The following is a 7,332-nucleotide window of genomic DNA, read 5'->3' as shown; positions in this document are numbered from 1 at the left end:
ACAATGGATCCTTCAGGCTAATCAGCCAACATAAAGAATGGTGGTCCATCACAACAGTGAATGGTTTGCGAAACAAATAAAGTCAAAACTTGTTGATGGGCCAAGCAACAGCAAGGCAGTATTTCTTGGCTGTAGAGTAGTAGTTTTTCGGCTCCTTCAGGGATTAGTACTGGAAATGCACCAATCCCATGACACCTAATGTTGGTGTGAAGTTCTGTCATGACATTCTTTTACACAATGCTAGGCCTGAGGGAGAAGTTCGTGTTTCCTTAACTACAAGGAAAGACATTTCTCACATCTCTTTCTAAGAAACTTTGGTGTCTTCCTGTAATATTTCTTGCAAGGGACGTGCCTTGATGGTGAAGTCCTTTATTAATCATCAGTAGTATAAGCACATATCAAGAAAACTTCTCACATCAGAAATGTGTTGTAGAGTTAGAAAATCGGTGAAAGCTCTTATTCTCTCTGGACCAGGACGGATTCCATCGCCAATAACTAGTTGCCAGAAATTTCAATTACTCGGGCGATGACGAAGCGTTTCTATGGATTCAGGAGGAGGGGTGCAGTCTGAACACACTTCAACATGGCCACCAGCTGTCTCAGATGTTCTCCAGACATGTTCCAAAGATTGATAGCATCATCAAGGTTGCAAACACACGTCATCTATTTAAGGTGTTGAAGCACGTTTTCCATCATAGACTCAAAGATGGCTGCAGCTTTATGTAGTCCAAATTGCATAAATTTGAACTCATAGCTTCTATAATGTGTTAAGAAGGGAGTATTTCCCCCCCAATTAACCTCACAATCTTCAGTTTGCTTGTAGCTTGTCCGCATTTTCACACTTAATAAATACTTTTTCCTTTCAAGCAGTTAATGGTAACATCAATTGTGGCAATGGATAGACATCTTTTTCTTTGATTTTGTTCAGTCGTCTGTATTCGATACAGAAACGCCATGTACCATCCTTCTTCTTCACTATGACAGAAGGAAACGGCAAAGAACTCTATGAATGTTCAGTGATACCCTCTTACAGCGTTTACCACTTTCTCCCAAATTGCGAGTTGTCCAGTTGGCAACATCCTAAATGAGCACTGGCTAATTGGTGGATGATATGCAATATCGATATGGTTTTTAGATTAGATTAGATTTACTTTTCAATTGATCCGTAGTGAGGAGGTCCTGCAGGATGTAGAACATGTCAGAAAAACAATAATACATGACAAATATTTACAACTGAAACAAATTAACTAATGTACCTTCCACAGGTCCCAAGTGGAATGATCGTCATTTTTTTAATGAACACTATATGAAAGAATCTTTTACAAATACTAATGCACTCAATTTGAAATAAAAAAGTTTTTTATTTATAAGGTAGTAAGCATGTAATATATATATATATATATATATATATATATATATATATATATATATATATATATGTATGTATGTATACACACATACATTACCGCTGGATATATTTCGTAAACCACATCAAATGCTGACGAACCGATTCCACAGACCGAACGTGAGGAGAAGGGCTAGTGTAATTGTTTAATACAAACCATACAAAAATGCACGGAAGTATGTTTTTTAACACAAACCTACGTTTTTTTAAATGGAACCATGTTAGTTTTGTTAGCACATCTGAACATATAGACAAATACGTAATCAGTGCCGTTTGTTGTATTGTAAAATGTTAATTATATCCGGAGATATTGTAACCTAAAGTTGACGCTTGAGTACCACTCCTCCGCTGTTCGATCGCGTGTATCGGAGAGCACCGGATTACGTAGGGATCCAAAGGAAACGGTGATGGACCTTAGGTACAGAAGAGACTGGAACAGCACATTACGTCCACATGCTAACACCTTTTTATTGGTCTTTTTCACTGACGCACATCTACATTACCATGAGGGGTGAGGTACACATACACACGTGGTTTCCGTTTTCAATTACAGAGTGGGATAGAGTGTGTCCCGACATGTCAGGCCAATAGATGTTCAGTATGGTGGCCATCATTTGCTGCACACAATTGCCATCTCTGGCGTAATGAATGTCGTACATGCCGCAGTACATCTGGTGTAATGTCGCCGCAGGCGACATTGGTCCATTGATCATGACCGGGCCAAAAAACTACAAAGAACGAAATTTGTCTAGCTTGAAGGGGGAAACCAGATGCCGCTATGGTTGGCCCACTAGTTGGCGCTGACATAGGTCAAACGGATATCAACTGCGTTTTTTTAAAAATAGGAACGCCCATTTTTTATTACATATTCGTGTAATAAGTAAAGAAATATGAATATTTTTGTTGGACCACTTTTTTCACTTTGTGATAGATGGTGCTGTAATTGTCACAAACATATAGCTCACAAGTTTAGACGAACAGTTGGTAACAGGTAGGTTTTTTAAATTAAAATACAGAACATAGGTACGTTTGAACATTTTATTTCGGTTGTTCCAATGTGATACATGTACCTTGGTGAACTTACCATTTCTGAGAATGCATGCTGTTACAGCGTGATTACCTGTAAATATCACATTAATGCAATAAATGCTCAAAATGATGTCCATCAACCTCAATGTATTTGGCAATACATGTAGCGACATTCCTCTCAACAGCAAGTAGTTAGCCTTCCGTAATGTTCGCACATGCATTGCCAATGCACTGATGCATGTTGTCAGGTGTTGTCGGTGGATCACGATAGCAAATATCCTTCAACTTACCCTGCAGAAAGAAATCAGGGGACGTCAGATCTGTTGAATGTGCGAGCCATGGTATGGTGCTTCAAGACCAATCCACTTGTCATGAAATATGCTATTCAATACTGCTTCAACCACACGTGAGCTATGTGCTAGACATCCATCATGTTGGAAGTACATTGCCATTCTGTCATGCAGGGAAACATCTTGTAGTAACATCAGTAGAACATTACATAGGAAATCAGCATACATTGCACCATTTAGAATGCCATCGATAAAATGGGGGCCCATTATCCTTCCTCCCATTATGCCGCACCATACATTAACCCGCCGAGGTCGCTGATGTTCCACATGTCGCAGCCATCATGGATTTTCCGTTGTCCAATACAGTATATTATGCCGGTTTACATTACCGCTGTTGGTAAATGGCGCTACGTCGCGGGGGCCCATACAACGGGCTTAAAGTGAATTTCTACAGTTGGTTTAATAGAAGTGACAAAACCTTATGGTTATGCATCGAGTTTTATGAAGATGACTTAGGACATGGCCTGTTTTAGGAAAACATTTAAATAATAATTTATGTCCTGAAGAAGACTTTATTACTAATGTTGAAACCTAGGTAAACGATAAAGTTAACCTGCAACTGTAGACTGTATATTCTTATATAAACAATATCAGTTGCTGTCGCTGCACAAAAATGTTAAAATTTATGTTAGACATATACTCGTGGGAAGCCCCTTACAAGTTCTGATCTGCATGTAGTGTGTTTTTTCAATGTTTAGTGACAAGGAATTGGTTGGGAACCAATGATTAATGTCCACAAGTATTGTATTAGCCGGTATTTCTAAGACTACACTTCATTTGTTATTTATTGCAGTTGTTTATCATTGGGAAACAAAACGAACTTGGCATCTGGTAATGTTACTGATGAAAGGTCATTGATATACACAAGAAAAAGTAAGGCCCCAAAATGGGACCTTGTGGGACCCCACATGTATTTAGTTCCCAGTTGGACGAAGCCTGATAGCTTGATACATGTACCTTTCCTAATAACCCCTTTGTTTTCTGCCAGAGATATAAGATTTGAACCATTTTGCAGCATTCCCTGTTACACTATAATATTCTAATTTACTTAAATGATATTATGATTTACACAGTCAAATGTATTTGACAGATCAAAAAATATACCAGTTGCCTGCAATTTTTGTCTAATGAATTAAGCACAGTTTCACTGTAAGTGTAGATAGCCTTCTCAATATCAGAACCCTTCGTTCTTGTTGTGGCCTTCAGTCCTGAGACTGGTTTGATGCAGCTCTCCATGATACTCTATACTGTGCAAGCTTCTTCATCTCCAAGTACTTACTGCAACCTACATCCTTCTGAATCTGCTTAGTGTATTCATCTCTTGGTCTCCCTCTACGATTTATACCCTCCACGCTGCCCTCCAGTGCTGAATTTCTGATCCCTTGATGCCTCAGAAATGTCCTACCAACCGTCCCTTCTTCTTGTCAAGTTGTGCCACAAACTCCTCTTCTCCCCAATTCTATTCAATACCCCCTCATTAGTTATATGATCTACCCATCTAACCTGCAGCATTCTTCTGTGGCACCACATTTCGAAAGCATCTATTCTCTTCTTGTCGAAACTATTTATCGTCCATGTTTCACTTCCATACATGGATACACTCCATACAAATACTTTCAGAAATGACTTCCTGACACTTAAATCTATACTCGATGTTAACAAATTTCCGTTCTTCAGAAACGCTTTCCTTGCCATTGCCAGTCTACATTTTATATCCTCTCTACTTCGACCATCATGAGTTATTTTGCTCCCCAAATAGCAAAACTCCTTTACTACTTTAAGTGTCTCATTTCCTAATCTAATTCCCTGAGCATCACCCAACTTAATTCGACTACATTTGATTATCCTCGTATTGCTTTTGTTGATGTTCATCTTATATCCTCCTTTCGAGTCACTGTCCATTCCGTTCAACTGTTCTTCCAAGTCCTTTGCTGTCTCTGACAGAATTACAATGTCATCAGCGAACCTCAAAGTTTTTATTTCTTATCCATGGATTTTAATACTTACGCCGAATTTTTCTTTTGTTTCCTTTACTGCTTGCTCAATATACAGATTGAATAACGTTGGGGAGAGGCTACAACCCTGTCTCACTCCCTTCCCAACCACTGCTTCCCTTTCATGCCCCTCGACTCTTATAACTGCCATCTAGTTTCTGTACAAATTGTAAATAGCCTTTCACTCCCTGTATTTTACCCCTGCCACCTTTAGAATTTGAAAGAGAGTATTCCAGTCAACATTGTCAAAAGCTTTCTCTAAGTTTACAAACGCTAGAAACGTAGTTTTGCCTTACCTTAATCTTTCTTCTAAGATAAGTCGTAGGGTCAGTATTACCTCACGTGTTCCAACATTTCTATGAAATCCAAACTGATCTTCCCCAAGGTCGGCTTCTATCAGTTTTTCCATTCGTCTGTAAAGAATTCGCGTTAGTATTTGCAGCTGTGACTTATTAAACTGATAGTTCGGTAATTTTCACATCTGTCAACACTTGCTTTCTTTGGGACTGGAATTATTAGATTCTTCTTGAAGTCTGAGGGTATCTCGCCTGTTTCATACATTTTGCTCGCCAGATGGTAGAGTTATGTGAGGATTGGCTCTCCCAAGACCGTCAGTAGTTGTAATGGAATGTTGTCTATTCCCAGGACCTGGTTTCGTCTGAGATCTTTCAGTGCTCTGTCAAACTCTTCACGCAGTATCGTATCTCCCATTTCATCTTCATCTACACACTCTTCCATTTCCATAACATTGTCCTCAAGTACATCGCCCTTGTATAGGCCCTCTATATACTCCTTCCACTTTTCAGCTTTCCCTTCGTTGCTTAGAACTGGATTTCCATCTGAGCTCTTGATATTCATACAAGTGGTTCTCTTTTCTCCAAAGGTCTCTTTAATTTTCCTGTAGGCAGTATCTATCTTACACCTAGTGATATACGCCTCTACATCCTTACCTTTGTCCTCTAGCCATTCCTGATTAGTCATTTTGCACTTCCTGTCGATTTCATGTTTGAGACGTTTGTATTCCATTTTGCCTGCTTCATTTCCTGCATTTTATATTTTCTCCTTTCATCAATTAAATTCAATATTTCTTCTCTTACCCAAGGATTTCTACTAGCCCTCGTCTTTTTTCCTACTTGATCCTCTGCTGCCTTCACTACTTCATCCCTCAGAGCTACCCATTCTTCTTCTACTGTATTTCTTTCCCCCATTCCTGTCTATTGTTCCCTTATGCTCTCCCTGAAACTCTCTACAACCTCTGGCTCTTTCAGTTTATCCAGGTCCCATCTCCTTAATGTACCACCTTTTTGCAGTTTCTTCAGTTTTAATCTACAGTTCATGACCAATAAATTGTGGTCAGAGTCCACATCTGCCCCTGAAATATGTCCTACAATTTAAAACCTGGTTCCTAAATCTCTGTCTTACCATTATGTAATCTATCTGATACCTTCTAGTATCTCCAGGGTTCTTCCATGTATACAACCTTCTTTCATGATTCTTGAACCAAGTGTTAGCTATGATTAAGTTGTGCTCTGTGCAGAATTCTACCAGACGGCTTCCTCTTTTATTTCTTAGCCCCAATCCACCTACTATGTTTCCTTCTCTCACTTTTCCTACTGACGAATTCCAGTCACCCATGACTGTTAAATTTTCGTCTCCCTTCACTACATGAATAATTTCTTTTATTTCATCATACATTTCATTAATTTCATCGTCATCTGCAGAGCTAGTTGGCATATAAACTTGTACTACTGTAGTAGGCATCGGCTTCGTATCTATCTTGGCCACAATAATGCGTTCACTATGCTGTTTGTAGTAGCTTACCCGCAGTCCTATTTTTTTATTCATTATTAAACCAACTACAGCATTACTCCTATTTGATTTTGTATTTATAACCCTGTATTCACCTGACCAAAAGTATTGTTGCTCCTGCCACCAAACTTCACTAATTCCCACTATATCTAACTTTAACCTATCCATTTCCCTTTTTAAATTTTCTAACCTACCTGCCCGATTAAGGGATCTGACATTACACACTCCAATCCGTAGAACGCCAGTTTTCTTTTTGCTGATAATGACATCCTCTTGAGTAGGCCCCGCCCAGAGATCCGAATGGGGGACTATTTTACCTCCGGAATATTTTACGAAAGAGGACGCCATCATCATCTAACCATACAGTAAAGCTGCATGCCCTTGGGAAAAATTATGGCTGTAGTTTCCCCTTGCTTTCAGCCATTCACAGTAAAAGCACAGCAAGGCCATTTTGGTTAGTGTTACAAGGCCAGGTCAGTCAATCATCCAGACTGTTGCCCCTGCAACTACTGAGAAGGCTGCTGCCCGTCTTCATGAACCACACGTTTGTCTGGCCTCTCAACAGATACCCCTCCGCTGTGGTTGCACTTACGCTGCGGCCATCTGTATCGCTGAGGCATGCAAGCCAATTGCAAGGTCCATGGTTCATCTAGGGGAGGGGGGGCAGAACCCTTTAGAACTCTAAATGTGACATTGACAATATGTTATTTAAGATAAGATGGTTATAGAGCCGATTGTACATTAC

Source organism: Schistocerca americana, chromosome 3, assembly GCF_021461395.2.
Source record: "Schistocerca americana isolate TAMUIC-IGC-003095 chromosome 3, iqSchAmer2.1, whole genome shotgun sequence".
NCBI lineage: Eukaryota > Metazoa > Arthropoda > Insecta > Orthoptera > Acrididae > Schistocerca > Schistocerca americana.
Note: the sequence above shows the minus strand (reverse complement) of the source record.